Source organism: Etheostoma spectabile, chromosome 19 (assembly GCF_008692095.1).
Source record: "Etheostoma spectabile isolate EspeVRDwgs_2016 chromosome 19, UIUC_Espe_1.0, whole genome shotgun sequence".
Taxonomy (NCBI): Eukaryota; Metazoa; Chordata; class Actinopteri; order Perciformes; family Percidae; genus Etheostoma; species Etheostoma spectabile.
In genome coordinates, this window is record NC_045751.1 from 11,994,032 (window position 1) to 12,013,700 (window position 19,669).

Sequence of the window (19,669 nt, forward strand, 5' to 3'; positions counted from 1 at the left end):
CCACACAATCATGTGAATGTCTTATATTATTTAGAAAGCGTTTTTTTATCTACATCAGATTCAGGTTATGGAGCAAAATTCCGTAAACAGGGAAACACAATTACGGTATTCTAAATGGCTGGTGGCAGCTGTGCTTTTTCTAGGATACTTATCTTGTATGGGCAGTGTTACTAATCTTTTAATATTACTTGTTGCACAAGAGAAAATGTAACCTGCTCTATCAATAACCACTTGGTGGTGCAAGTTCTCTATTTTCTGACATACCTTCTTTTTAACAGACAAAATGCATTGACCATCATTTAAATGTACAACTAAAGTATATATGTGCCATCAAGGGGCTTACCTTGGTGTGTCCAAATTTGTACTCATCATGATTAACATCAATTGACCCAAGCAGCTTCTCTTACCGCCTTCTTGTTGTTCAATGAAGTGGGCCCTCGGGATGTACACTGGCATTCATGCACCTTGTACCTTTTAGGAGAGTTAATGGTCATTATGAGCTTTCTTTAATTATCTATCCAATATTCCTTTACAGTCATCCATAGAACCTCGTGCTTGAAGTCAGCATAGAGAGATTCTGCTGGGAAAACCTTTCTGCAGATTCTGATACCCTCCAGCACACCCGTTACCCTAAGCTGGTGGATGACCAGGAAGTTCTCCTCAGACCTTCAAACAAATACAATATACCAGAAGTTTAAGCTCAAAATTAAGTAATGCATACTACCAAAAAAATCACTCTTCAACAGAAGAGTAATACATTTTTCTATTACCTGAGTCTTGACTCTTGGGAATCAGGCAACGCACAAAGTGAGAGGGGTGCTCCTCAATTTAGTCATCACGTTGCCCAAGTTCTCCTTGTAGATCCAAAATGGTTTAATTTTAGTTTGGGGGGAATTTTGTAATGCATAACTCCCCATAGAGTTTGAGCAAATTGAGATAACTGTATAATGATAATTTTTGCAATGTTAAACCTTACCCTCAAACTTTGAAACACAGTCCTGCATTGGAACCACCCTTCTTCTTGCCCCCTTCTTTCCACCATTTCTGTAACATGTTTTTTAAATATACTTGTTATGTTGAGAATTTGACATATCATTTACACGAGCACATTGGCCCTACAAGTTTTAGTTAAGTTTACAGTAAACCTTAAAATGTATTTTTCGTTTAGCTGTAGTTCTATCATACCCTCACACGGAGGATACAGAACAGACGCAGTTTCACTGGGGCTTTCTCGGTAAAGGCTGAATGACCGAGTCATTCCATGGATCCTTGTTCTTGTCCCCCCACCAGCGTATTGTAGTCAACGATTACCAGCATAGTGGACCAGGGACGTGGGCCCCAATCTTGCCCTTTGCAGGCTTATCGTTCCTCAAATGCTTTGTTTTTGCCAAGATGCTGTCATACAGCTTGTTCTTTGACAGATGTGTCTGTGGCCCTTGGGGACATGCACTCCTCTTCAAGATGGGAAGATTCCCTGGGCTTGAAATGGTGTAAAGCGATGTCATTAAGTGATACATGATTTCAAATTAAGAAAAATTGATATACCAATTGAGTTGTTATCCTTTTCAATAATCTCATGCAAGCAGCCAGATTCCATGCCAAAGTCAATGACAATCCAGACAATACCTCCTTCTTGTACTCCTCTTGCTGCCAGGACAACATATTGTGGTTTACGAAGCTGTTTGCAGTTTCTCCTTGGTGAGTTTGATGCACGCTGTTCCAAGGTGTGTGAACGGTGATGGACAAATAATTAGTACTCTCTCACAAGGGAAATCAAAGGATTCTGTCCTGAAAACTATAGGCCTCGATTGGTTTGAAATGAGCTTTTCAAAGATTTCCAAGCCAGCAATATCCAGGACACCAATGTAGAACTGTCCTTGCCTTGTTTATGGTCCAAACTCTGTGATACGGACGACCATCCACAAGAACTCCGCTCATAGATAGACTTGGCCAGGCAGGCCAGCGTTCATCCCTGAATACAAACAAGAATGTAGTTGTCAATAATGACACAAAACAATCCAAATTAAAAAAGTCAAATAGAATACACTTTGCTACAGTGTAAATTAACAGAATCATACCAGTTTATCTCATTACCTGAGGTTACAGTCTGTCCCTTGGTGACATCTCATTTTCCGACCTTCACTCTGGGATACGCACAGAGCCTTGATGCATGTCAGCGGAGTTCAGACCCAGCAGTATAGCAACCTTGTCAGCCTCGGAAAATGTTCGAATTTCCATCCTTATATAAGACCCGTGTGATTAAGACCTGTTTACCATTTCCCCAGCTATTTACTGGCATTTAATACTCACCCGCTGTGCCATCAGGCTCAGCCTGCTCCATCACGCTGCTTCTGCTTGAACTCAACGTTCCATGGTGATGACATGCACCCAGTCATTCTGTAATGCTCACTTCTCTTCACCATGAAGCCCAGGATTCGCAATGGCATTCTGAGTTCAAAACAGTCCACCAACATATCAATTTAGAAAAATGGACTAAAGAGTTTGTTTGATGTGATATATTAAAATTTGAAAGTAAATCACTTACTCAGTTGCTTCCAGCTCAACTTTGTCATCAATGCTGGCCACAGTGATCTGACCCATGCTACCCATTGGGAATGCGTAGGGTGTGGTTTGATAAGTGTCCATATGCTGGAGTCAAAAAGGGTAAACACTCAAGAATCATATGAACACGCAGAATTTTTTTTTTCAATTTAAACGGTTAAACAATGTTGCATCTTCCTTAATCTCTTACGCAAGTATAGCAGGAATGTGGCCTGTCATCATCTGGAAAAGATTTGTACCTCTTTTCATCAGAAAGCTGTATGTCCACTCTCTACTCTCCACAGATCTACAGATATTTTTCATCATTACAGTCTGCACCAATTCTCAATTCCAGTTCATTTGTTTGTAGCATGGTTATAGTTAACTTACATGCCTCCATAGTCAGCACTAGCCAGTTGCCAGTTGTGCCGAATGGATTCTGTATGATTACCCTTGTTGGGGACAAAGGATTTTTATTTCCTTCCACATTGGCAACTGTAACAAGTACTTCTTTCATGTGTAATAAATTACTTCCATACTTACAAACGAGAAGAAGTTGTGTCATTCCGAGAGTTTTGGTTACCATAGGCCCCCCCCTGCACGGGGATTGCTGCAATAAGTGGCTGATCTCCAGTTACCCCTAATCCCAGGTTTGAATTACAGTTACATTTTTCCCCTTTGAAAAAATATTCTTATAGAGAAGAACCTGAACTTGTAACCTAGAGTGACCTCACCTTTGATTCGTCCCTCTTCGGTCCACAAAAAAACAACTGATAAAAAAAAAAAATGAGATTGTGCAAAGTCTGAGAACCGCTTTGGTGTTACAGTCTTTCCATCACCCAAACGCACATTCTCCATAAACGACTTTTTAGAATTTGATCAAGTCTATTTGACCGTCAAGCAAACAAATGTAAATGTACCAACTTTACCGTGATCAAGACAGACTGGTTCTCCCTATCTGTAAATTAAAAAAAGAATAATTTACTGTGTTGCACTAAACACAAAACCCCTTATACGGATCATTCTAGGCAAGGCAAGGCAAAGCTTTATTTGTAGAGCACATTGCAGCACAGGTCAATCCAGTCTCTACATTTTAGTGATTGATAACTAGCAAAAGTACTTTGAAATCCATTCTTTGAGACACAGAAACCGTTGTACAGACTCAGAAATTGGAGTTATTATCCATGCTTTCTTAGTGTAGGCTTGAGCAGCAGCTTTCAATTTAGCTGAGGCTTTTCTGGTTGATTTATTCAGGAGCCTGTAACAGACCCGTTACTATGTAAGTCTCTGAGATGAGAAGCATGGACAATTTTTTCCAAATCCTGGTCCCGTAGTCTTCAACCCTTGATCCATTAAGGTAGTAATACAGGTTACTTTGTAACTGTCTTATGTGTGTTAAATTCAAGTCCAAAGCCTGTCTCAGTGCTGTGGTGGTTTGGACACCCTACTGAAAGGTATCACAACTCTTGTCTTGTAACACGAATGGTTGAGTTTGGAAAAAACGCTTTTTTCATGATTTTACCTTAACAACGAAAGGTTTGATATCGGCCTATAGTTGCCATTAGTGATTTTTCAGATTTTTCTTCTACATTGGACATTGACTATTCTAATGCCTTACCAGTAAGCTAGAACTGAAAGCGTTGTCAGAGACAGAGAAGATGTGGGGCGGAGCCTCCATACGCTTCTTGCCTCTATAGGCGGCCACACAAATTCAATCGTACACTGGGAGCCCTGTAGGGGTTTCACAGTGGCACGAGACACCCAAGTATGTCTGAAACGGATCATCAGAGATTCCACACTTACGCTATGTTTCCTACAAGTTTAACAATTCACATATGTTCTGTTTCTCATTTGGCAGATTGTCCCTTACGTAGATCATCCCAGCTGCAAAACGCTCTTTGATGTGATACATGCACAGGGCTTCTTGAATGGGTCACATGGCCATGTCCTCAATCTTGTCATACTGGGAGGGTTCCATTGGATAGCGTCCTCTTCTTTACTGGCCTCTCCTGCACAGGACTAGACATAGACACAATAAGAACTAGTTATGAATGTCCCCGTTGACAGTGACTCATGATACTAACCTCCTTAGTGTTCCAGGACTTCGACGGTGACTTTGTCACCATCGTTCTTGATGATTTTGCCTTCAAGTACAGCCTCCTTGACATCGCCACGAGCAGGCACTCTGGCATCAAAATGGTGAACTTTGACCTCAACTTGTCTCCCTTTTCTCTGCTTACGAAGGTAAACTGCGCTTTGCCATAAATGGCCATCTCCGCGTCCGTCTCATGGTGGCGGTTACTGTCTGTGGAGTATTACACAATTAGAGCATCTATATGTGTACATATAAACTTAAAGCCCATGCATGGAAAAGCACAGAAAAAAAATACATAGTATGTTCATCAAATAATTAACAATTCTTGTCAAATGAGGTTCTGCGCATCATTTCAAGTCAGTAAGTCAAACAACAGCATCTGAATGATGTTTCTGTTCATATCATTGACATGTCCTAAATGCCTGGTGTTAGACTAAACACAATATATCAATATCAAAATATTATTTACATATTACAAGGGACCGTCAGCGTAGTTTTAAAGCTTTCAGACCGCACCATTGTCTATCTTAATTTCATACTGCTCTACTAATTTGACCACATCTGTTGCATTGTCTCTCCATCCAGGGAGAGAATTTCATGCTCAGTTTCTTTTCTGGTGTCTTCCGTTTAAGGGACCATAGTTCACATGATGTACAGATTGTAAAGCCCATTGAGACAAATTTGCAATATTAGGTCATTTAAAAAGTCTACTTTTCTTGGCTTGTTACTTGGGATTGTTCATTAACACTAGTGCGTTGTGGAGTTTTGTCCTAATTGGATGCAAAACGCCTAAGGTCATGGATTAGACGCTCAATTTAAAATAAAAGTTGCAACCTTATCCGTTCTCCTTGTGAAAAGAATGTTGGCACTCCACAATCCTAGATGACAACATCATGGGTTAGTCGGTGGTAGGAACAACCTCACATGTGGAACTTGTTGACATATTTTTCTCCTACTCTCTTATGAATGTGTAAAAATCTTGTATCAAAGATGTAGAGTGCATGATACATACTTTATTCTACCTGAGCTGCCTTGCACTCTATTTATATTCAATCTTAAATCTCACCTATACTGATATTTGCACTATGGATTTCCTTCTCTTCAATGTTGTAATTTTTTTTAATTTCTTAATTGTATTGTATTAACAGTATTTTTTTATATTTACTGTTCTTCTGCTTTAATTCTTTTTATTTTATTAGTGTTGTACTTTTAAAGCCAAAGATTACCAGAGTCAAATTAACAAAAATATTTAGTAAACTTATATGTCATATATTTTTCAAATGAGAAATACATCTAATGTTACGATGCAGAGTATACCACCTCACCACAAGCTTTGAACTTCATCGCCTCCAACACGCTAATGGCTCCCAATGGACCCCTTATATCAGTCTGTGTGCTTCACAAGCAAGGTAGGAGCAGACTTATTTGCCAATTAGGTTTCAGGTGACAGCTGACTCAAACGCCTTTTTTGCGTGGTTCATATTTGGGAGAATCGCACCTTAAAAACAGCTTTTGATTCTTTTACAACCATAGACAATACATATACTTTTTATTTTCAAAGAAATATACTAGTGAATGTTGGTTGTTAACCCCATCTTAAGATGATTACCTTTAAGATGTTTGGTGATTGATATTAACATTCTTTAATTGAAGACTGGTGTTTAGTAGATTTAAATTATAGTGGAATTTTATCTGACAGACAGCAATGCTGAAAGGTATATGAACATTGACTCATATTGGTCTTAATTTATTTCGTGCTTGCGCTTTTTTTGTTTTTTTTTTTTTTGGGTAAATTCTTGACCCTGATATAAACATGCTTGTACTGGGTTCGAAAGTTTGGTTACCCCAGGTAAAAGTGTATTAATGCGTCCAAAACCATCTAATGAAAGATTGACAATTGTATAATAGTCACAAAGAATTAGATTTTATTCCATCATTTACACTTTTAAATTAACTAGAAACAAAAATTGGCTCTGCCAAAAGTTTGGGACCCTGAAGAGGTTTATATTATGTACCCCCCCCCCCCCCTGTTAAAGCTGAGACCTGACAGTGTCATGGATTTGTTCTCAATCAGCATCCGAAAGACCAGGTGATTATCACTCTAGTTTTTAATGCCCTAGATCATCTGACTTTTACTTGCCCCAACCATCAGCACCATGGCTTCTTCTAAGCATTGTCTAGCAACACTGAACTGAAAATAGTTCACTCTCCAAAGCAGGAGAAGCTATAAGAAGTATACAAGATGTTTTCCATGCCACTATCCTCTGTTCGAATGTAATAAGAAGATGTCATCATCACGGACACAGTGGCAGTGAAAGCAAGATCGGGAAGAAACCAAACAAATACTCGAGAGTAACGCTCGCGGGATTGTGAGAAAGCAAGTCCAAATCCACCGTTTGACTGCAGGAATCCATCAGCAAAAGCCTTAGACCTGGCGTTTGCTACCATTCCACTATAAAGCAGACACTTGTAACAGATATGTTTCACGGAAGAGCATCCGATAAAAAAACTCTTCTACGTTCTCTCACCAAAGTCACGTTTGAAAGTTTGTAACATGAAAGACAAGCCTGATGCATTGTGGGAACAAGTTCTGTGGACTGACCCGAATTAGTTAAAATAGAACTTATTTGGCTGCATGAAAAAGTACGTTTTGAGAAGAAAGGCACAGAATTGTACTAAAAGATACCTTCTGTCCACTGTTGAGCATGGGGGGGGGGGGGGATCAATCATGCTTTGGGTTGTATTGCCAGCATGGGCCAAGGGACATTTCACGCAGTATACAGAAAAAAAATGAATTTAATAAATTTCATCAAATTTTGGGCGCTAACTTGATGCCATCTTTGAAAAAGCTGAAGTTAAAGAGGGATGCTTCGACAAATGGATATGATCCTAATCACCTCAAATCCCCGTGGATTACATCAAGAGCTGTAACTGCAGTTTTGCCATGCCTTCACAACCTCCTGACTCAACATAATTGAAAATCTATGGATCGACCTTAAAAGACCAGTGCTTGTCAGACGCCCAGAACTCTCAAAGACTGGAAGACTTTGGAAGGAAAATGGGCAAAGATACCCAAACAAAATCAAAAGACTCTGGCTGGCAACTAAAGCGTTTCCAAGGCTGTGAATACTTGCAGACGCCAATTTTTTTGTTTCTGTTTTTTGAAAGTGTAGATGATGGAAATAAAATCTAACTTTTTGTGACATATAATACAAATGTCTAATCTGTCATTTGATGGCTTTTAGAGATTTTTCCGTCTTTTTTTGGCTTCTTTATGCAACATTATACATTTTTTTGTCTGGGTGCCCAACTTCAAACCCCACTGTATAAAGCACAATGGTTTTGAATTGTTTTCATGATGTATTTGTGACTTCGTTTTACAACTTTTGGCACACCTTTAAGAAAGGCAGGCAAAAAGCAAAAATTACTTTTTACACTTCACATCATGTGAATTGGATGTTGGTATTTGTTTTGCAATCTTAGTGTGCCCTATTTAAACATACCCAGTATAACCTACTGTTATTATTTATCAAATTTATTCTTATATGCAAATTATCTTTACAATTGCACATTTTATCACATTTATCTATTGCCTTTTCTAAACTAACTTAACTCCATTTGTACAAATGTCAAACTTTCCTCCGGAAATTAATTTCAATCCTTTCAGGCTCTGAGATGTCTTTTTAAAGGAGATCCTCACATTATAGAATGATCAGGATTAAGCAGGCAGAGTGAGCCAGGTTTGTCAGCTACTTGGCTGTCGATGTAAACATATGCTATCTTTTATGGACCACATTTCTTCAGGGGCCCCTCTTCAGCTCCATCTTGGAAATTTGAGTGTTTCAAAAGTTGCTGTTTGAAGGGGGAGAGTGGGCATGGCATCAAGTGGGAGAGCGCAACCAACTGGGAATTTGGCTTTCAACATTAGGAAACACACTGGTTTAGTAGTGTTACCAGAAAAAATCTTGCCATGCTTTGAGATTTTCCCGTGGATTTCCAACTTTACGTATTTTAGTGGATTTTTTAGTGGATACCTGTTTTAGGGTGAGATGCAGATATTTGATAAAATATGTTTGTCTGTTCTGGGATTATCAAAATGCTCCAAAAAGAATTATCAAAACAAAATTTTCATGCAACTGTACATTCACACAAGCTCTCTATAAAAAGAAACTACTCTGAGAAAGTCTGTTTTTAAGAGAGCCATCCACATTATATAGTGATAGGATTAACAGGCAGAGTGACCAGTTGTCAGCTATCTTGGGCTTGATGTAGACCGATCCTGTCTTCTATGAGCCCCATTTTCTTCGGGGCTCCTCGTCAAAGCCCTTTTTTGGTAATTTAGTGGACTTTGGTATTTGATTGATTACTCAATTGAAATATGTTTGTCTTTCTGGTCGTGATCAATGACCGAAAAGACTTTTAAAAATGTAATTTTCACGCAAATGTCCAATATTACACAAGCTACTGTACTACATATTAGATAGCAAAAACAGTGAAATAGTTAGCCACATAAGTCTAAGGTACTGTCAGTAAAATACCTCAGGCATCTTTTCTCAGATTTCACTGACTGGGATGTTCACTACATCTTTGTTTACTAAACTCTCACACAATTTAAAACAATGACTAAAATGTTTTAGGATGGCTCCTACAATGCTTCTTATTCCTTTTTGTCATCAATGTTAAGATTATTTTATTTTCAGAGGCCTGCTTGCCCACCATGGCGGTTCAGTGAGCACACAGCTGATTGATTTCTCACAGCAAAGCACTCCCCCCCTCCAGAATTTACCTCATTTCTCAAAGTCAGCGTACATGCTATTGAGGTTTCTTTGAAGAAAAATGATAAAGCTCTGTACACTTGTAAACTGTTTTTTTGAGAATAAGAAATACGTTATGCTCACCACACATCATGATTATGAAATAAGAACTGCAGTCAAAAAGTGACTTTTTAATAACTAATACTGGCAAAAATAGCTAATTACTTAAATAATTTGGTGCTCTTCCCTCAACAAATTAAAAAATGTCTTGTCTGCTCATCTAGTACAACCTGTCCCAGCTTTGAGCATAAATCAGTCAGTTGTACTCTTTGAAGTGCTAATTTGTTTTTATGGTTCTTTTAATACCGTCGCCTAACATTTTGTGTGCTGCATTTTTCAACTCACGTATTAATATGTGTGAAACGTCTGAAATAAGAGGTCCGAGGACACCTGGTGTTCTGGGGGCGGACATTAAAGCCAAGGCAGTTTTTGAAGCTTCGGAAATTCCAGTCTGCGACTATTACAGTAACCAGATGAGAACGTATGATTGGAAACAGTTGACCTGGCCTGAAAGTTAACTTTTTGAATTTAAGAATCCACCTGCCACAGTCACTTGTACCAGCCACTTTTTTTGCCTCATAAAGGGAAAAACATGAAGTGCTGTTCTCTATGATACTATCCTGTTTCTTTTCTGGTACCTGCTGCATGGACTTGCGCCGTCATCACATGCTGTTAGGAGGGGGACCTGCCTTGATAACCAGCATAAAGCAACTTTCCTATACCTGGCTGGGACACACTTCATAAAGTTTGATGAAGTAGTTATTGGGACTTTACCTTATCATTGCACCTGCATAATTAGTAGTTGTCCTCAATTTAGGTCATCCAGTACATCTTCTCTGCGGTTTTTCCTGCATCCACGTGTGTGATGTGTGTGTTCACAATCACACACCAGTCGCGGGGTATCGGAGCAGCATCTGCAAGGAGCCGAGTATACAACTGCTTAAGTTTCCGCAGCTTTTAGAGTGAAAAGACTCACAGCGTACCTCAATGTAAAATGTGTACATCTTGCAGGACGTTTTTTTTGGTAATGTAGATGTTGAGTCACCACTTCCTTCCTTCAATATCAGAAACACGGAAATATTTGACTTGTCTCACTCCCGATTGTTAGTGGCTGCATGTTGACTGTGCTGGGTGTTGTCTCGAGTGGATTAAAATGCGATCGGGTGCCCCGACTGCCAAGCCATTGTCTGCGCGTAGCAGCTGCATACCCTGCTTTACCAATAGTTTACGCGTCTGAATAACTAAATTCTATTGACCGTGTACCCGCCAGTTGCAAATTCCCCCGCAATTGCTGGTGGTCAGGTGCTAATTTCAGGCCCTGACGTTGACCATTCATGTTTAACCATATTTGTGTCTACAGAAAAGACCATAAAAGGACAGCTCACAGAAGGCAATGCTCATGGTGGATAAATTTCTAACTGAATACCAGGCAGCAATTTCAGCCATAACTCAAGTCAAGTGTCTCCTACACTCCGTGTGAATGGATCCGAAGTGGAGGGGCTTTAAGATTAACACCCAGTGCTTGTACAGTGGATGACCTTAATATAATACCCCATTGGGTTTTTACACCTCGCTGTAAGTAATTCATCTAATAGCCTACGTAACAGTTATACTATTAGATAACCTTTACTGTATAGTAAAGTCACATGATTCAAATGCAGGATGTACCTAACCACAGAGGCGGGGGAAGATATTTTTGGCTGGGGATGCTGGGGGGGTACACATCGCGTATTCTGCAGACCACTCACCTCTGTCACCTTTTTCCAAAACTCACTACCCACCCCTCCATGACCTGACACTAACCCTACTACCTCCAGTAGAGTAAGCTTTTCATAACCAGCTAATGGCAAAAAGCTCTAAGTGCCAAAACATAACAGACTATACAAACTAGTTCGTTTCTGACAGTATGTGACCGATTTTAAATGTTACATACTATTTTTCTTTATAATCGGCATACTACAATAAATTAACCTTCATCTAGGCTAAATATAGGCCACTTCGGGCCTGCAGTGGCATGAATAGACGCAAAAATGTAAACACTGGTCTGTACTGTGAGTTTCAGTACACCAAACATTATTTGTGCTCTGAGTTAGGATATAACCTCTGCCATGAGACCCTGAATATCCAGATCATCCAAATTGGGCTCTCCTGTTGGGACGGTTTCGGTGTTGAAGCACTGTATGGACTGGTGGGGCTGGTGGATAAACGCCTGTTTTAGGAGCATACCTTTATAATTCCATACTGTATATGCCCCCCACCCACAACAATAAATAGACATAAAGAGAATAAATAGTAAATGTATTACAGAATCATTCAGTACAGTAAATAAATTTTTAAGCTCATTTTTATTTTCATTGCAGTTTTGAAGCTTTGCCACTAGGGGTTTGCGGCCCGCACCTCCGCACCCCCCATCCCACGCCTATGTCACAACACACTCCTCTCAGCTTACCTTCTGACCCTATCACCGTAGTATTCGCCGTATTCTGTAGGCCTTGTTCAAATATGGCCCTTCTGTGAAACATGTGCCAAAAATGTTTACTGTCTGTCATTTCTATGTCCTATACTACTGTCTGTGCTATGCTACTGTATATGTCTATGCTCATTGGCTACGGCTATTTCTGATTACTGTCATTGTCTGTCTGTCTATGCAATTGCTCCATGACTTAGGTTGGGTCCAAAACCCGTTCCACTATGGATAAAAAATCTTCGGCCATCCTTTGCTACGACGTTTGATGCTACATCAACTGCCAACCACTTTTTTCAACTAGTACATTTTTGGACCGTGACGCTTACTGTACTACATCTAAAGCTCTTTCCAGCCTCATATCTACCTTATACAATATTATTTGTGAAAGTCATCCTGCTGAAGGGGTCGGAAAGTACACATAACCACCCATGTGAAACAAAAATTTATTTGGCAAATATACTGTTGTACCTCCCCTTGCCCACCACCTGTGGAGAAACCGTGGGTGTCGGGTGCGCTGCCACATGGGTGGCGGCAAAGGTTCATGTGGCCGCACGGACCAAACCCGGGCGGCAGAGCTGGCTCTGGTGGTGGAACTTCGCCTCTTGTGGGGACGGAGCTGGAACGTGTGCGTAGGTGGAGCGCTACCACATTGGCTCTGGTGGGGCGTACACTACGCACACTCTCGGTCTGGCACCGTACTCCTGGATAGGGGGTTTGGACTCTGTCCTACTTCCGTAGTTGCCCTGGTTTGAGGCTCCGGGCGGGGTGTGGGGATACTCACCAGCCCCCGGCTGAGCGCCGCTGCGTTGAGTTTACCCCGGTGGCACGAAGGGTTGCCCTCCCTACACCTCGGGTATGGGGGGGGGAACCTCTGACTGTTGTTTGTGCATATGCCCCAAACACAGAGTTTGGAGTATTCAGCCTTCTTGAGACCTTGAATGGAGTCCTGAATGGGGCTCAATAGGGGAAACCATAGTTCTGCTGGGGTACCTTCACGCCACAGTGGGCAATTGATGGAGATACTTGGAGAGGCTTGATTGGGAGGAACGGCCTCCCTCTCTAACCAGAGTGGTTGCTGTTCTTGACTTCTTTGCTAGTCCATGGATTGTCCATAACAAACCACGATGTTACCAGAGCACCCTAGGCCGAGATCACTGATCGATTTTTAATCGTTTCATCTGATTTAGGCCGTATGTTTTGGACACTCGGTGAAAGAGGGCGGAGCTGTCAACTGCCCCCTCTGGGTTGTGAGTTGGGTCAGGGATGGGGGAGACTCTGGACAGACCCGGGTGTGGTAAGCCCCAAACGCTAGTGCGGATAAAATTTGGCGACCGTCGGAGAGGCCCCAGTCCGACGGACTTTCAACTCACCACCTCTGGCAGAGCTTTTTGTGCATCCTCGGTAGAGGCTGGGGGCATTGAAACCTGAGTGGACAATTTCAAAGTTTCCATTGCTGAGCTGCGCCGGGGAGCTTGTGGTCTAAGGGTCTTAGGTGCCTCAAGGTGCGGTAACCCACAAAACCCTGGTGACACCGGTGGTCATGGAAGGCGTCCGACTGATGGAGTCTTTCCGGATATGTATCCCGGAGGACTGCTGAAGCAGTTTGCACAGATACCACGGTCCGAAGGCTGCAGGCCTCTGCCGTTACAGATACAAGCAGCGGTTGTGGAGAAGTTTTGGAGAAGACTGGAGAAGGACGTTCGGAAACAAAAAGTCGTCACCAGGTACTTCTGGAAAACTGTTTTTCGCCACCTCAGGAGGGGATCTGGGAATCATCCCAGCTGTATCCAATAATGAGGTCGTTGTTGACCTCACCTGGGGAGGAATAGGCGGTGTAAGGCGCCACTTTGAGGAACCCTAAATACCACTGAACACGTTCTCTGTGATTGAGGCAAGCTGGAAGATATGGGGATTTTTTTCAATTTCCCTGTGAAGGTTGGCTGAGGTAGTTTAACAACTCCACACGGCAAAGCCGCCAGGGATTGATGAGATCCGCCAGAACTGCTGAAAGCTCTGGGTGTTGAGGGCTTTCCTTGGTGACCACGCCTCTTTAACATGCGTGGAATTCTAGTACAGTGATACGAGAGGCAGACTGGGTGGTGGTTCCCTCTCAAAAAGGGGTACCAGAGGGGTTGTTGTGGCCAATTATAGGGGGATCACACTTCTCAGCCTCCCTGGTAAAGTCTCCCTAAGGTGCTGGAAAGGAGGGTTCGCCGATAGTCAAACCTCGATTGAAGAGGAACAATCAGATTCCGTCCTGGTCGTGGAACACGGATCCAAATCTTTACGCTTGCAGGATCTTGGAGTGAGCCGGGAGAATGCCAACCAGTCTATTGTGTTTTGTGATCTGGAGAAGGCGTATGACGGTCCCCCGGGAGAAACGGTGGGAGGTTCTGGGAGTTATGGGGTGAGGGGTCCCTTTCAGGGCCACCATCTCTGGTGACCAAGCGAGAGCTGTGTCCAGGTTCTCTGCAGTACGTCGGACCGTTCCAGGGAGGTTGGGCTCTGCAGGGCTGCGCTTGTCACCAACCGTTTATAACATTTATGGACAAGATATCGAGGTGTATTCAGGTTGCAAGTTCGGTGGGCTCGGGATCTCATCGCTGCCCCTTTTGCAGATTATGTGGCCTGTATGGCGGCGTCTGGCCTGTGACCTTCAGCACTCCCTGTATTCGGTTTGCCGCTGAGTGTGAAGCGACTGGGATGAGATCAGCACCTCTAAATCGGAGGCCATGGTTTCTCACAGGACCCGATGGATTGCATTCTTCAGTAGGAGTGAGTCCTTACTCCAAGTGGGAAGGAGTTAATAACGTGGGGTCTTGTTTGCGAGGGAGGGGACCATGGAGCTTGAGATTGGTCGGAGACTCGGATCAAGACCGGTGCGGGATTCTTCGTTTATCGCACCGGTGTGGCCAGAAGCAAAGCTTTCATCTAACCGGTCAATTTCGTTGCCTTACCCTCACCTATGGTCTGAATGCCTGGGTCATGACTGAAAGACGAATCCAGGGTACAAGCAGCCGCAATGGTTTTCCTCAGGAGGGTGGCTGGCGTCTCCCTTAGAGATATGTGAGTGCACAGACATCCGTTAGTATCCCGCTGCTCCTTTGTGTAGAAAAGAGCCAGTTGATGTGGGTTTCGGCAGCTTGTAAGGATGCCTCCTGGGCGCCTCCCTAGGGATGTGTTCCAGGCACGTCAGCCTGGGAGGAGGCTCGGGGAGCCCAGGACAAAGGTGTAGAGATTATTCTCCAACCTGCCTGGGAACGCCTCGCGATCCCCCAGTCGAGCGGTGGATGTTGCTCGGGAAAGGGAAGTTTGGGGTCCCCTACGAGCTCGCCCCCACGACCCAATACTGGAATAAGCGTTCGACGATGTATTATTACTGGTTGTAACCAGCCTTATTGCCCCCCTATGAACCCCTCGGGCCACTACTGATTGTCTTTGGTTAATTTTTACAGGTTATTTTATTGGCATGGCGCCCTAAAACTTCAAGCGTGTACGGAGTTTTGTAAAGATTTTGTATGATTGGAATGTGTGATCACACGTTTCTACATTCACATACCAGCTGCGGCACTGAGATACAAATATTTTTAGAATTATTACAGTCTATGCAGGTGGTATGGCATAGCTAATCGACTGGAACCATCACCAGTTTCTGGCCGAGTTTATGGTGGCTCCGTCCCCGGCAGTACCCCACACTGCTTAGGCGAGACCCACACAGACTTTGCAACTCCCTAAGCAACCCCCTGTTGCTTTGCTGTTGAGCCACCAGAGCGGAGGCAGTTTTTACATGTGTTTAAGGCCCTGAATTTTGTGAAAATCATAACGCAGCAGTTCTGTGTGTGATGGATCTCCTGTTGTTGGGGAATAGGAGCATTGCATTGTCCATCTGTGGGTAGATTCTTTCAGCCGGGCTGTTGACTTTGGTAAAAGGCGCAGACAACCCTGTATTCTGATATTTCTTGGTGTTATCCAACAACTTCTGTCTATTCGAGCCAAAGTTTATTCTGGAGGTGTCAGAGTTTATTTTTGCTGTCCAAATGTCCAAAGATTGGGCACCAGTCAGAGCTCATCTTGGATTAGGCAATTAGGGCCCAGCACTGCAGTGCAAGGGCACCAACCGTGTCCTTTTTTTTTTTTGGGGGCACAAAGTGCAATTGCTTTTGTTTTTTTAAAGTCTTATTTATTATTTCCGCACCTCTCCCATTCTCTCATTTTGAGGGGCCCTTAGCATGCGGGCACACTCACTGCCATTTGCTCCGAGCTCCCCTAATTGGCACCCTGATTCGACAAAAGTAGTAATTCATCATCCAACTTTCAGGTTACAATGCGTATCATCTGGAACTCTATGAAGCTATTTTTAGTAAAAAAAATCAAAAGAAATGTAAAATTTACACTAGCCGCATTTTCCGTCTGAACTTTCTCAGTTTAACGAACTTTGTTTGAAAAAGGACTTTATGAGCCCCCCACAAAAACTCTCAGAATCTTGCAGCCAGGTGCAGTATATTAAATCGTTCATAGGCTTGGGACTGGTCCTACTTGTTCTTAGCCTGGTTTTTCGCCCTTTGGGCACATGTTTTGACAACCTCTATATACAAACTCACAAACTTGGTGCCCACAGAAACACCTGGGAGCTTTGGCGAGACTTTTTGCAATTTGGCTGCTACCTGTAAGCGGCTCCATAGGCCCCCTATGGGTGGAAGGCCTTAAACATTTGGACAGAGTTACTACTACGATCTTCACTGGATTTGATACCATATTGTTCTAATTCATAACAGACATCTTTCCCCATTTTACCTTCAGTATCTCCGGCTTGCAATGGAAGGCGGCCATTTTGACTTTTATACATTTTTTTCTTGGTTTTTACATCTTTCTAAACTCCTCCTAGGCCCTGATTGTAGTCAGGCCTAGGGGGTCCACACTGCAGGTAGTATCTACTGACCCTCTGACAAAATGCTATCCAAAGATTTGCAAGTTACAGAGGACCAACTGTCATGTCTGGGGCTGTTGAAGAGAAGTTGCATATCTGGCCATATTTATTTATATTCCGATTAACACCAAACAGGACAACAATTGGGATATAGATGGACCCGGTGGACCTGTGACAAAAGCTATGAAGAATTTGATAGCTAACACAATGCGCCGTTATACATTAACAACTTCCTTAAGTGGCTGTGAAACAGGAACGGTTGTCTCTTGGTAAACGTTATTTCAGATTTACTGACTTAAATGTTTATCTACCTGTGACATTGAGCCGCCCCCTATAACTCTATCACACTTATTTACCCAGACATGCCCCCTCTGTGAACCATTTAAAGGAATGTAAAAGGGTAAAAACCACCCCTGGTAAAACACGTACCTCAAAGATATGTATATCATTTTAAAAATGGTCTCCAAATATTTAAGACCATTTTTTTGTCATTTTAGGTATTCAAGTTTTGTTTTTTTTATTTCAATTTGGTTATGATGTCACATCGGTCGAGTAGCCTCAGCCTAGTTCTAGCTATGAACTATGAGGAATTGCCGAGAGTTGAGAAGTCTCCTGGTGAGTTGCTATCAGTTAGCAACGCAGCAGTGCACACAATAATACTTTTTGTTTTTTAAACTGTAGAGCACAGCGTGACATTTTCTATCTATCTAGTGAAGTGGATCATGTTGTTAGTTCAGATTAGTAGTGGTAATTTATCGAAGCTATGAAATAGAAGGCATCATGCTCTCTTTTTTGACAAAAATACAGACTTTAACTATTCCATATGGAAGTTTTTTAAGGAAGGAGCGGTTGGGTCCACAGAGAGAAGCACACACACAGATAGCTGCAGCAAAATCAATCTTTGGATTTTTCAGTGTCGAGAACCTCGGAAAGGAAATGCACACACAGCAAAGATGTGTGTCTGCCGTACCTGCGAGGACACTTGCCCGTTCATCGCTGCTTGCAGCTTTAAATCTTAGTCACAATATTTTTTTGTGCCTTTGTGTCAGGTTAAGAAAAACATTTGCTTTTTTTCACCTTGTATGTATTCTTCACTCCCATATTGTTCACCATCACCCACATTTGCGGATTTTTTTAAGCGTTTTTCATGTCCCAAAAAAATCTACCCTTAACAAGCAGCACAGCGATGAAAGTATTACGAACAGATTTATAATCAACAATAACTTTTTCTTTTATTCGCTTGACTTTTCCTCACATATTATATGATTCACACAGCCATACTCTTGTGTGTTTTCCTGCTGCTTCTTTTCCGTAGAACACAAATGTTTGTTTGAATAGCTTATAGGGGACATCATTGTGATCTTTTATTTTATAGTATTTAACCTTTCTTTATAAGTTGAAACATATACTGTAAGATTTCTCTAACATATTACAGTAAATTGTAAGACTAATTTCTTAGTTTGTTATTTTTCACCAACCACGTATTTTATTTACCTTGCCAAGTCCCGGCTCTTTGCCCGCAGCTTGGTTGACCGGGACTTCTGCGATGTCAGCGCGCATCCTCAGCCTCCTCCGCTCATGCTGACCTTCCTGCACTTGGACAGATGGTCGTTGGCCACTGTTTCCTCCCTGACACAGCCGCAAAGAAGTGTAAATGTTTCACAAGATCCATAGTACTACGTCATTAAATTCACTGACATATTGTCAAACTTTTGTTTTTTCCTTACCCCCCACGCCTCCTCAGCCTGCCTCTTGTATGCCTTGACCTTCATCGGCAATTTGTCGACCAGATCCTGCAGCCTGGTAACGTTTTTTTTTCTGTCCTCCTCAGTCTATACTAGTGGCAGTATAGGTTGCATGAATTTTAACTAAATGGTAATAATTAGATCATTTGAAAACTGTACATGGTAACTATCAAAGTTGAACTGGTACCTGATCAGTGAGCTCTTCACCCTCCTCTCATATTTGCGGACACCCTTATGGCATCTGCTCCGTGTCCCTCTGCTCAGCCTCAACCTCAGCCTCCAGTTAAAAACAACTCACCTTCAAAAACAAGACAATAACTATCCGTCTTTCTTTTTCCTAAGCCTTGCTTCCGTTGTTCCAATTCTTAAATTTTTCATTCAAAACCTTTATTTAAACCAGGGATAAAAAAGTCCTTGAGATTAAAAATCCTCATTTTACAAGAGTGTCCTGCAGTGGCAGCAGCACGATTTCCAAGCAGAGAACCCTTACATGTAAATACATAACACCTTTTCACTCATATTCATCAACAATGTCATCATAAAATACCAGGGTCCTAATCAATTTAAAAACATGACTACAGACTGCCCTTGCTGTAAGGTCCTTAACAAGCCTTTACAGAATAAAAGGAGCCCAACTCCTTCAAATGTAGTTCATTTTGAAGCTGATTCCAAGCAGATGGGGCTGCAAACATTAAAGCCCTTTTGGGGCCGAAGTCAGTGGCGTCTTTAGTGACGGTCAATAAAAACAAATCCTGTGAGCGCAGGTGATATGTCCCTGCAGACCTCGGGACGATGTAGTTTCAAATAAGAGGAAAGTCCTATACTGCCTTAGTAAATAAAAAGATGCCGTGTCATCCAACGCCGATCGAGAGTAAAACACCCGACCCGAGAATACAACAAACAGTTATGATGGGGGGGGGGGGGGGGGGAGACAGAATTTTAAGTTTTTGATGGGAATCGCAAGGCTCAATGAAACACAGTGTCCAAAGCAAAACAATGAAGAATACTGGTAACGTTTGAAATGCTCGTATAAAATACATCCGTGTAGTATCCAACACAGACAGAATGTTGCTGTTACTA

General features: G+C 42.2%; 1 pseudogene; it reads right to left on the reverse strand.

Moving 5' to 3' along the window:
* Positions 1-19,669, reverse strand: part of LOC116707347 (myosin heavy chain, fast skeletal muscle-like) — a 45,819-nt pseudogene that overhangs the window by 1,418 nt on the left and 24,732 nt on the right.